This window comes from Haemaphysalis longicornis, unplaced genomic scaffold (assembly GCF_048455015.1).
Source record: "Haemaphysalis longicornis isolate Haplotype H1 unplaced genomic scaffold, Haemaphysalis longicornis Haplotype H1 scaffold_1, whole genome shotgun sequence".
NCBI lineage: Eukaryota > Metazoa > Arthropoda > Arachnida > Ixodida > Ixodidae > Haemaphysalis > Haemaphysalis longicornis.
Window position 1 is genome coordinate 370306158 of NW_027526203.1, and position 12323 is coordinate 370318480.

A 12323-nucleotide genomic window follows, 5' to 3' on the forward strand; every position below is an offset into this window, starting at 1 on the left:
TTACGCAGCATGCGGTTCGTGACACCATCAGGCCCCGGGGCAGAACGGCTGTTCAGCTCCTGCAGAGCCGCCCAGACGTCCTGCTCCGTGATGGGGCCGTCAAGAACCTCGTTCTCTTCTCCTTGGTATTCGGGGTAGTCTTAGCTAGCATCTACCTCTCTGTGGGTCAGAGCTTGGTTGACCATGGTTCTGGTTGCGACATCTTTCTTCTTCGCTTTCTCCGGTAGTAGACCGAGCTAGGGTGGTAAATCTTGCCGGAGGGGGCTGGCTCTTGTTGGACTGGCTTGGCGGCTTTCAGAGGTTGTAGTGGGCATGAAGGGTGCGTACCCAGCACCTCCACCAGATGTCACGAAGCCAGGGACGACGCAGTTGTTTTGGAAAAGAAACAAGTTTATTGGAGCGAACTTGTGCTCCCCTAACAACTCAAAAGAATACAGAGGCGGCGAAGCAGCGGTCAACAAAGTGACGTGCGTCGGCGAACGTCGCAGAATCGAATACCCCGGCGTCTGCTCTGCAGGCTTTTTATCTTTCGGCGGGCGTGGTTCTCGAACCGTCGATTCGCATCGAGAACATTGTAGATCCAAGAAGATTATTCCGGGCTGTTCACGTTAGATCGGAATGCTCTCCCTATCAGAACAGATAACACATGCGGCACAGAAAGAAAGAATGGAACATGCGCTTCCCTTGGCACAGAGATAACACAGACCGGCGCAGCCGGGCGGTAAAAGCAAAACACAAATAAACAAACCCAGTGCATGGTTCACGGCAATATATATATATATATATATATATATATATATATATATATATATATAAATATATATATATATATATATATATATATATATATATATATATATATATATATATATATATATATATATTGTAGCAAGTATGTATGTAACGCAAATGTACGAGCAATTGTGATCAGCATAAGTCATAATGGGCAATTCTCCGTATGTGGGTATGCGCCGGATGACGACGAAGAAGAGGACGCCCTCGTTCATGCTCAGCCTCGCGTAAAGCTGGTCGTTTCGGTTCGCTCCTCCTGCGTTGACGCCTCGTCCACGAATAAACGAGCCGATCCTTCTACGGGAACGTCGAGTATCTCCTTTACAATATATATATATATATATATATATAAACAGGTGAAGCCCTTACAGTGCTGAAAAATGGACACGTCCTATGTTACCGTGCTCTAGCGGACAGAAGAGCACTAGGAGTGGGATTTCTAGTCAATAAGAGCCTAGCGGGCAACATAGACGAATACTATAGCATTAACGAAGGGGTAGCCGGTGTTCTAAGAGGTACATAGAGGTACAGGTAAGAGGTAAGGGTACAGAGGCTTAATAGACCCTTTGCAAAATGGCCAAATGGTTGGCGGAAAAGCAGCAAGCCACTCTGGCAACACTGTGACCCGCTGCGCCGCCATTAGAAAGGAAGCGAAAAGGCTGCGAGCACAGAGTTTCTATGGAGTAGCTACCGTCCACCGTCCACGTAATTGCATACGCGTCCCGCGAATTGGTGTTTCCCACTGCACGATGGGAAAATATCTTTGCCGCCCTTCCTTCGAAAGAAGAGCGGCATATTCAGGATTTTTATTCTTCGAGGTCGACCACTGAAAGGTCCTACGAGTACGAGCGATCATACGTCAGCGTGGAGTCCTACGTGACGCCATCGTAAGTGTTGACAAACAGCAACAAGCAAAGGTAGGATTTGTTGCTAATAAAGAATGCCTTAGCGCTGCCTCCTTGTTTGGTTCTCGAGTTTTAATTGTGTTTAATCGATGCGCCCTTGCCCCGTGGTAGCGGCGGCTGGCCGCTATGAACGGGCTATGAAGGGTCCGTGTCTCTGCTGAGCGCTCACTTTGCGTATGTTCAAACTTTCAAAACTATTCGCGAAAATGACCAAAGCATGCATAATGAAACTGATTTTGATGTCTCTGCTAGAGGTCATGTTTGCGATTCACCGCGTCTGTACTTGCGGCGCTTAATTTTTCCGTCGGTGAATGCGGTGGTAATGCGGAAGCAATAGGTCGCACGCGTGCGTCAGCAGCGAGCAGAGGCAGTCGAACTTGAGAGGAACTCAGAGGAAGGAACAAACACAGAAGAAATAGGAGAAAAGATGGGCATGTCTCGACTCGCCCCAGACGAGCCGTTGTGCAGCGGGGTAGATAAGCGGAAGCTATTTGAACAGCGGTAATCTTCGATATGACTACGGCGATGGGGCAACATACTCGTGGGGCAACAGACTCGTGAAGCCGTGGGCGAAAACGTGCAACCGCAACGGCGTTGCTACGACCTGCTTCCTTTCTAATGGCGTCGACGCGTTCACCACCAGTGTTACCACCGCTGAATTCTCAGTGTTGTCCGCCTTTTTGCAAAGGGTCTATAAGAGGTACAAACTCAAGGTGGTACAGGGCTACGCGCCTACATCCAGCCACGACGACCAGCTTGTTGAACGCTTCTATGAAGGTGTGGAATCGGTAATGGCTAAAGTAAAAACACAGTATACCGTAGTTATGGGAGACTTCAATGCTAAAGTAGGTAAGAATCAGGCTGGAGACAAGGAAGTTGGTAACTATGGTCTGAGCTGTAGAAATAGCAGGGGGACCTACTAGTCGAGTTTGCAGAACGGAATAATCTACGCATCATGAACACCTTCTTCTGCAAATGGGAGAGCCGGAAGTGGACGTGGAGGCGCCCGAATCGGGAGCGTAAAAATGAAATAGACTTCATATTATGCGATAACCCTGGCGTCGTGCAGGATGTGGAAGTGCTCGGAAGGGTAAGGTGTAGTGACCACCATATGGTAAGATCTCGAATTAGGCCAGATTTGAGGAGGGACCGTAACAATCTAGTACGTTAGAAGCCGATCAATGAGTTAACAGTAAGGCGTAAAAAGAAGTCAGAATCGCGCTGCAGAACCGATATTCAGCTCTTACCGAGGAAACAGAGTTCACTAGAATCACTACACAGGAAGCCAGTGACAATCTTACACGCATTATCACGGAGTGTGCAGTAGAAGTCAGGGGCACGATGGCTAGACAGGATACTGGTAAAATTTCCCAGGAGACGAAATATCTAATTAGGAAACGCCAAAGCATGACAATCTCCACCGCAGCTGACAGAATAGAACTAGGGGAGCTTTCGAAGTTAATCAATAAGCGTAAGACAGAAGTACAATATGGAGAGGATCGAATATGCTGTAAAGAACGGAGGCAGCCTGAAAGCAGCGAAGAGGCGTTTAGGAGTGGGGAAAAATCAGATGTATGCACTTAAAGACACGCAAGGCAATGTCATCACAAATAGGGATAAAATAGTCATAGCAGCCGAGGAGTTTTTATAGGGATCTGTACAGTAGCCAGGACATCCAGGATAATGCCGAACGAGAAAGTAGTTCAGAGGAGATAGAAATCCCACCAGTAACGACAGTAGAAGTAAGGAAGGCTTTGCAAGAAATGAAAGGGGGCAAAGCACCTGGTGACGATCAGATAACAGCAGACCTCTTGAAGGATGGCGGGCAATTTGTACTAGTAAAACTGGCAAACCTGTACACGAAATGCCTAATGACCCGCGAGTGTACCGGAATCTTCGAAGAACGCGAACATCCTCCTAATCCATAAGAAAGGTGAGATGAAGGACTTGAAAAATTACAGGCCGATCAGCTTACGGTCAGTTGTCTACAAGGTACTTACCAAGGTTATCGGTAACAGAATTTCTGCCACCTTAGATTTCAGTCAACCTAAAGAACAAGCAGGGTTTCGTAAAGGCTATTCAACAATGGACCATATTCACACGATCAATCAAGTGATAGAGAAGTGCAATGAGTATACTGAACTCCTATATATAGCCTTCATAGATTATTAGAAAGCATTTGACTCGGTCGATACCTCAGCAGTCATTCAGGCATTACGGAACCAGGGAGTAGATGTGCATTATGTAAGAATACTAGAAAATATTTACAATGGGTCCACAGCTACCATCATCCTTCATAAGGAGAGCAGTAAAATACCTATAAGGAAGGGCGTCAGACAAGGAGACACAATCTCCCCAATGTTATTCACAGCATGTTTACAAGAAGTATTCAGAACATTGGATTGGGAACAGGTGGGAGTAGGGGTAATGGAGAATACCTCAGTAACCTCAGATTTGCTGATGACGTTGCCTTGCTAAGTAACTCGGGGGACGAATTGCAAAGCATGCTTACCACACTGGACAAACAGAGTAGAACCGTGGGCCTGAAAATAATATGCAGAAAGCTAAAGTAATGATCAATAACCTCGGGACAGCACGGCGATTTGAGATAGGTGGCGAGGCAGTAGAAGTGGTAAGCGAATATATATACTTAGGCCAAGTTGTGACCCCGGATCCCAGCCATGAGGCAGAGATAATTAGAAGGATAAGAATGGGGCGGAGTGCATACGGCAGGCATTCTAAAATAATGAATGGCAGGCATTCTCAAATAATGAATGGCAGCCTACCATTCTCCCTGAAGATGAAAGTGTATGACAGCTGCATCTTACCGGTACTCACCTACGGGGCAGAAACTTGGAGGCTCACTAAGAGAGTTCAACTTAAATTGAGGACGACTCAGCGAGCAATGGAATGGAAGATGATAGGTGTAAGATTAAGGGACAAGAAGAGAGCGGAGTGGATCAGGGAACAAACGCGTGTTGAGGACATATTAGTAGAATTAAGAAGAAGAAATGGACGTGGGAAGGGCATGTAATGCGAAGGCAAGATAACCGTTGGTCATTAAGGGTAACAGAGTGGATCCCTAGAGACGGCAAGCGTGGCAGAGGGTGGGAGAAAGTTGGATGGGCAGAGGAGATCAAGAAGTTTGCGGGCATAAATTGGTCGCAGTTTGCAAAGGACCGGGGTAATTGGAGATTAATGGGAGAGGCCTTTGCCTAGCAGTGGGCGTAGATAGGCTGGTGATATATATATATATATATATATATATATATATATATATATATATATATATATATATATATATATATATATACAGAAAGAAAGAAATGCCGGCAGTCTACAACACCAAAGAAGGCATATGGGAATGGTTAGACTATTTTTTACCGTTAGTGACGTTACATTATTTTTTATTATTAATTACATGAGAAAGAAAGAAAGAAAGAAAAACACGCGCCCAGAGCGGGGACCGAACCCACGCCTTTCGATTAGATCTCGAATGCCTTACCAATTCGGCTATCTGGGCGACTGTGTTCTCCTTATCTTTCTGGGGTATTTATATTTACTTTTACAACTATATCTGGCGCTTGAGGGTGGTAGCCAGCGCCACTCAGACTACACGGGGAGAAGGGGACCTTCTTTTCAACCCCCGGGGCGTGACGCGAACGTCTACAGCCTGTCATAAGCGGTTAACTGACGGGAAACCCTCTTATGCTACCTTGGCATCAAGGCTGCCAGAACCGAGGCCCTCGCTAAGCTTTCGCACGATAATAGGGTTTCTTTCTCTCCACTTTCTTTCTTTCTTTCCAAATTCTTTATCTGTTTCAATGACCTACCACATCCTCCCCATTGCTTTCCGAGGTTTTCTTGACTGCTAACTCTTATTTCTGTGTTATTTTCAACGAGCCCCTCATTTCCTATTCATTGTGGCCTACGTTTCGGCAAAGAGAACTTGCTTTTCTCTTTGCTGAAACGTAGGCCACAATCGTGCTTTTACCTTGTTCGAAGTTTTTCTTCTCTTGTGTTCTCTACCATCTTCAAAGTTCTACTACTCCCCATATATATATATATATAGCGAATCAGAAAATGGGAAAGGAGGGGCTCGGGTAAATAATACAGAAAATAAGGTTTGGAAGTCAAGAAAACCTCGGAAAGTAAAGGGGAGGTTGTGGTGTGTAAGGGTTGCAGGCGCCAGCGACTCTGTAAAGTCGAACGCGTGGGAAGCGGCGGTTCCCAGAAGGGCGCATGAAGGGCTTGCAGCCAGCCTGTCAACAGCGAACGGCATTTGGATCATGCCGACTGCGCGGCGACGTATTCTCTTGAACCTCAGCTGGACTGTGGCGTTGTTTTGAACGGCGTGTTGCAAAGCACAGTACGAGCGTGGGAAAGTGTGGGTCGGATGTTCGATGTGCTTTCCGCGGACGTGGCAGCGGTTGCTTCGGGGGCCTCCTGCGAGCGCGTTTAGCCAGAGGGACGGTTGTAAAACCAGTTGGCCCGACGCGCTTCTGATGACGGGGTAGCAAGGGGCTGTCAACGGCGCTTGTACGGCGGCCGATTTGAAGCGGTGGTTCTGCCTTTGTTGGGTCGAGCGTACAGTACGGAAGTGCGAAGGTGTTTCGTTGGGAATGCGACGCCACGGGGTCCGCGCGTCCCATATGGTTTCTGCCGAGGATCGTCTGTCAATGGCGGGGAGCCTCCAGGGCGCGCTGCGTTCGTTAAGAGGAACGGATACGGGTCACCCCGAGTTTGTGGTGGCGGTCGAACTTTGACCAAGGCGTTATACGCGTAAAGTGCGGGCGTGGGAACGGGCAACGCAGACGGCGTGCGTGAAAGCTTGCCCCGGGCGCTTGCACGTGTTTTCGTGGGGTTCTCAGTGTGTGTTATACTCATTTTGGTTGCCTTTTATCTTCTCCTCCTTTTTGTCTTGAGAGAGAGAGTGACCAGCCTTTCAGGGTTACGGGGGGCGTTGCCCACCGCGGTTTAGGCCCGGATTTGGTGATACATCCAATCAGGTCGCCAGGCCACCCCCAAGTGCAGGAAACAAAAAAATACCTTAACATAAATACCCGAGAGAGTGGTGGGGAAACAGCCCCGCCGGTAGCGTAGTGGTTATCGCACCAGACCGGTATTCTGGAGGTCGTGGGTTCGGATCCCACCCGGCGGGCATTTTTTAACCACTTTCTTTCTGACTCAAAAAATTCTTCACATCTGTTTGTATGACCCACCGCAACCTTCCCTTTGCTTTCTGGGGTTTTCTTGACTGCCAAACCTTATATATATATATATATATATATATATATATATATATATATATATATATATATATATATATATATATATATATATATATATATATATATATATATATATATATATATATATATGGCACATACATACATAATAAACAAGATGAGTTAACGCGGCAGCACAATTGTTCCCTTAAAATCTCTGTTTAAACGGTGGCACTATTTAACCACACAAATTTTCTGACATAGGATTTTAAGCATAAAGGCTAAGCTAAACGCCTACAAGTGTCGTTACTACATGCCTCTTTTCAGAACCGTACCCATTAATATTTCTCAAGGGGGGGGGGGGGGTTGTGTCAATGGCTATGGGAAGCTAAAAGTTTTGTCAAAAGGAGCATTAACACTCGTTTACACTGTGCTTGCAAAAAATTTAGGGGGGGGGGGGGATCCACTCCAACCACTAAACCCTCCCCCCTGACTACGATCCTGCGTCTTCGGTTGCATCTGTTCAGTTTTTAGTATACACCTGACATTTTACGTACAATACGCCAACTAGCCCTGAACGAGATAACAATGTAAAAAAAATATATTTCTGAATTTTGAAGACACGTGACTTAATCATCGATGACTAGTTGTAGGTAGCATTAGAGCAGAGCGTAAAGACGTTTCTTGTTGCTAAATTTAGTGTGTACATATACGAGGGAGAATGTGCTTATTAATTAGCCCGCAAATTTAAAGGGGAAAATGCTGCTTTTTATAGTGATGCCGTGTATGATATAGGTTCCGTGTATTTTTATTTTGCCTCGGCAGCTCTGCCTCAACATGAACACCTTGCGGCAAAGCCAATTTTGTCGCGAATTGCGGTTACTCGCTACGTGCCTCAGGTACAGAATCGGAGATCGGATGGTATCAAAAGGATCGTAGTTAGGAGTACAGGTGAACACACTTTATCAGTGGGCGCTAGTTGGTGCTGCAGAGCTCGAGAGGGAGAGCGCTTAAACTTTAAAGCAAACGAAGTCACGACGAACAACAACACAACAACGCATTCGTACTGTGTTGTCGTTCCTTATGTCGTCGTCCCATTCTAGCTATGCAGATTGACTTTCGCACAATCCATTCATACATTTTTTTGTAGGCTATATATGAGAAGGCATCGCTATAGCAGCGAGGTTATTGCCATTTCTTTTGCTATGCGACGTAGGGATTTTATATTTTCTTTTGAAGTTGGGAAATTTAACGACGATTGACGAGTTCCCCTTGGTGGAAATGTGCCCGAGCGGTGGGCGCGCTTTTATCGATAAGTGAGGTTAACGCGATTTCGGCTGGCCCTTTCCCAAGTTTTCCCAGCATCTGCTAGACCTACAAGTAATTAATTAGTGCACTCTGGCGGCTTTTTTCAATGCCGTAAACTACGCGTCACACGATCGCTTTGGTCGTACACGTTTTGGCGGTAAAATGCATTTACGCAAGGTCTCTAAAATTACTGCTACTAGCAATTTATATTATTACGGCTTCACCGCAGACCAATCACTGCAGAACTTGAACCGATCCCATAAAACACGCTATATGCCAAGTCGTTCAAGAGCGCTAGCCAAAACTGCTTCACTTATAGCGTCGTTAGTTTTAACAACAACAACAAAAACAACAACAACAACAACAACAACAACAATAATAACAATAATAATAATAATAAATCGTGCTTATTTGTCGTACCAACGAACAGACATGAGGCCTTGGTGCTGGCACACGTATGGATGTAAGTACAAAAAGGCGCCGGGTTAACAAACGCACGTGGAGACAAAACACTGCAAGACGAATTAAACAAAAGGGCTTATACACAGCAACAAAAAATAGGATTGATGCACAGAAAAGCACAAGCGGAGAGCTATACAAACAAGGTTACTTCAAGGAACGCAAGAGATCCTACGTAGACGCAAAAAAATCTCACTGAATAAAGTGACGCATGGAAAGCATACGTGAGCAGTAGAAATGAAATATGTGACCTAATAATCACCGTACTAATAACAAAAGCAGCTACAGTGGCAGATAAATAATATTAATAAAAATGATAATAAGGGGTGGTTCTACGTGCCCAGGGACCGCGTCTGGTGCAGGAATAAAAAGTTGCGAAAGAACCCCACAAGCAAACCTTTTAGCGTGGACAACACTCATAGTACAATGAAAAATTGAGCCATGTCATAATAAAGAAGAAAAAAAACAGTCATATAGATCTGGGAAAAATAGACGAACGCGAAAAGTTAAAGCAACCCTCAACATGGGAAACACGATAAAAACGGGAAAACAAAACTGGCAAGCCATTATATAGAAAAATTATCCCGATGGACGAAACAATAAAAGATGTGTGCCACATAGTTCTGTGCGATAGAATAAGAGCAAGATTGTGTCCTGTAAACGTCTGAACAGGTGAAATGGTATGAGCTTTCGAAAATATTGACCCATGCTGAGTAAAGGTATGCGTAAGTGCTCTGCAGCTAAACTGAAGACAGTGCCTGTAGCAGGAGTTGAACATACTAAAAGGGCACCATTTTCTCGTGGTTTAAACATGGACTAATGCCTAGACCAGAGAAGAGAAGGGAGTTCAGCTCAGTTATCTTTCTCATGGATTTGCTTTAATCGAAGTATAAGGCCAGCTCTAATGCGCTTAGCTTTTAAGCAATGCAGCACTCCCGAGTCCAGCGGTCCTGAAACAGGAGGGTTATGTTCGCGCGGCCAGCAAACTGCACCCCCCCCCCCTCCTCCTCCCCACCTGTCGAGAGTCCGCTGTTTGATTTTGATATATCTAACATGCATGTCGAAGGTAAGCTTATTAGCTCACCGTAAGCTTTTAACATCACTGAAAAACAGGTGGTTAGAGGTGCTTGACTGCTTCGCAAACGTCGCCATCACTAATTCCGGCATTCAGAATTTGGACAACACATAAGAGGATTTGGGCAAGCGTCGACTTCACCATTTAGAAATACAGAGCTCATACAGACCTGAACGGCTCCGATGGGGTTGCCATTGTTGCTTTAGCGGTTCATGGTTTCTGTCACTTTGCTGTTAGATTGAGAGCCAGAAGCTGTTCGGGTCACGTGTAGCGCTGACTTCCACCCCGTTGATGTAGTCGGCCGATCGCGACCACAATGGTCTTTGTAAAGGGTTGTGTATTGCCTAATCCCCTGCCTCCAAGCTTCGGATTATGGCTGTGAGTTTGTCTATGAGCACGGCCTTTACGTTTTAGAGCCTTTCGCTGCCTTCGCAGTTCTGATAGAAGCCAGTTGAAGAAATTTGATTTCTTGACGAACTTTTGGTGTTAAGCATAAGCATTCCCATTTGATTAACGCAGAAAGTTTAATTTGTTTATCGACAGAAGGACCTCCAGCGGCATAATTGTACGCCAAAAATGCAAGATGACGGGAACATGGAGATGCCGACACATAAGTGGGCCACGTAAGTTCAAAACAGTGCAGCATAGCATCACGGTGTACACCTTTAAAAGGGCTTAAAGCGACATGCAGTTACCAATGGACAAGGATGCCGTAGTCGCTCGTGTAAATCGCCACGTGGAATGATGCATTGGTCTTACGCTTAGTTTTAATGCACTTCCAGATAATTAAAGCAGCAGCATGCATGTCAGACAAGAATGAATTTAGCTGAGATTCCGTGATCTGCGGGGTAAGCTTCGTGGAGAAATAAGGATTCGGCAGCTGCAGCTGCTGCACAACAGTGAGTTTGGAGGATTTCGAGGCGCCATAAGAAAGGTGTCGATGAGCCATTCCTTGACGCCACCAACGTTGAAATGGCCGGCGGCGGATCCTCCTCCTGCTGATTGCAGTTGTGATGCTTAATACAGCTCGATAAGTGAGTGCTGAACGTGTCTAAGAAAGGCCAATAATTCACTCTGCTGGCGCACAGAATAATATAAATATAATATAAACATCATTTACGTAATATTGTTTAATGCTACACTGTCAAAACACCCATAGGTCTGATTCATCGCAACGCCCCTCAATGACCAATCATTGGGGTCAAAGGGACAAAGTAGACCATTATTCCAGCATACAATTAAACACGAAAAATATGGGCTCGGCTATGACATTACGCAATGAAAGGGTGTCGTTTTGTGTTAGGTGCTGTCACGAGACAGATCATCCTTCCGAGCCAAATCACGCCAGTCATAATTATTTGTCAAAGTTGCTGCCCTCTACCCAGCGATTGTGCATTCCTGCGCACTGTGGCGTAGAAGGCGTCAAATTAGCATATATTTTTTGCGCGTTGCTTTGTCCACGTTACACTCCTTGGAATGTGGCGGCACCAATTGGTTGCTCTTGTAGCCACAACATTGCATTGCACGATATACCTTAAGAGGTGGCGCCACTGTAGTGTCTATCAGCGTTCACTGATCGAGAGAGCGAAGGCAGGATCCGTTGCATCTGGAGCCTGGGACCCCGAGTTCCACCTATGAACTCTCTTTTTTAATACGAAAGTGGTTTATTCCCGGATACACCAAGATTTCGCTTGGAAGCGAAATCTTGCGACACGGAAGTATGCGTCACGGAAGCAACGCCTGTAGAACGAAGCAAGCGGCCTGTAAAGGGTGCACCCCGGCACACAGGGTCTTCTTGCGGGGAAGCAACCTTTAGTACTAAAGAGTGCGTTATAATAGGGTTGTTCATTTTCGGGTTTTATATTTTAACATAAAAGCGTTTTACGCCGCAATACCCCAAGATTTCACTGACGTCATATCCGTCAAGGAAATGACGCCGGTCCACCTTTTCCGAAGCGCCCCACCGACAGGATGTCGCTCGCCAAGCACACTTACAGGACAGCCACCGACCCGCAAATCATGCTCAGCTGCAGATTTCGCTGCACATATCGCTTTCCTGTTTTACTGATTCCTATGGCAGAGGAATCAACCGCAGTTTTTGCTCCCCTTCCGTATTCCTCCTCCTCCTTTTAGTCTAATAAACGTTTTCCCATCCATCTATTCTCTTGTATCTTGCTGGCGGTTGTAAAACGTACATATAGTAGGGCAGCAACCGACAAGTATACAAACCCCGTTCTTGTGTTCTTGGGAGACGTGCCATCGGTATAATATGCGCCAAGTAGTTAGCTTGTACGGATTTTTCCCGGGGCAGCATAAAAAATTGATTTCGCCGCTAAAAATAAAAAAAAAGCCCAATTAATTGAGGGAACAAAGCAGAGACATGAGTGGCAAGTCCTAACCATTGCGAGTGGGCGTCGATCGTACTATACGCTTCCAGCCATAGTCGTTACTGGACCGCCGCAACACTTGTGATGCATTTATTCGCGGCGGCGCGGGGTGTGCACCACGCTCGCCAACGCTGTTCTCTAGAATCGGTCCTTTAGTTGTGCGGGGCAT

The 12323-nt window shown here is 45.9% G+C and overlaps 1 protein-coding gene across 1 annotated transcript in view; it reads right to left on the minus strand.

The window, feature by feature from the left end:
• The window catches only part of Cbp53e (Calbindin 53E), a 289448-nt gene that overhangs the window by 43367 nt on the left and 233758 nt on the right, over positions 1-12323 (minus strand). The window lies entirely within an intron of this gene.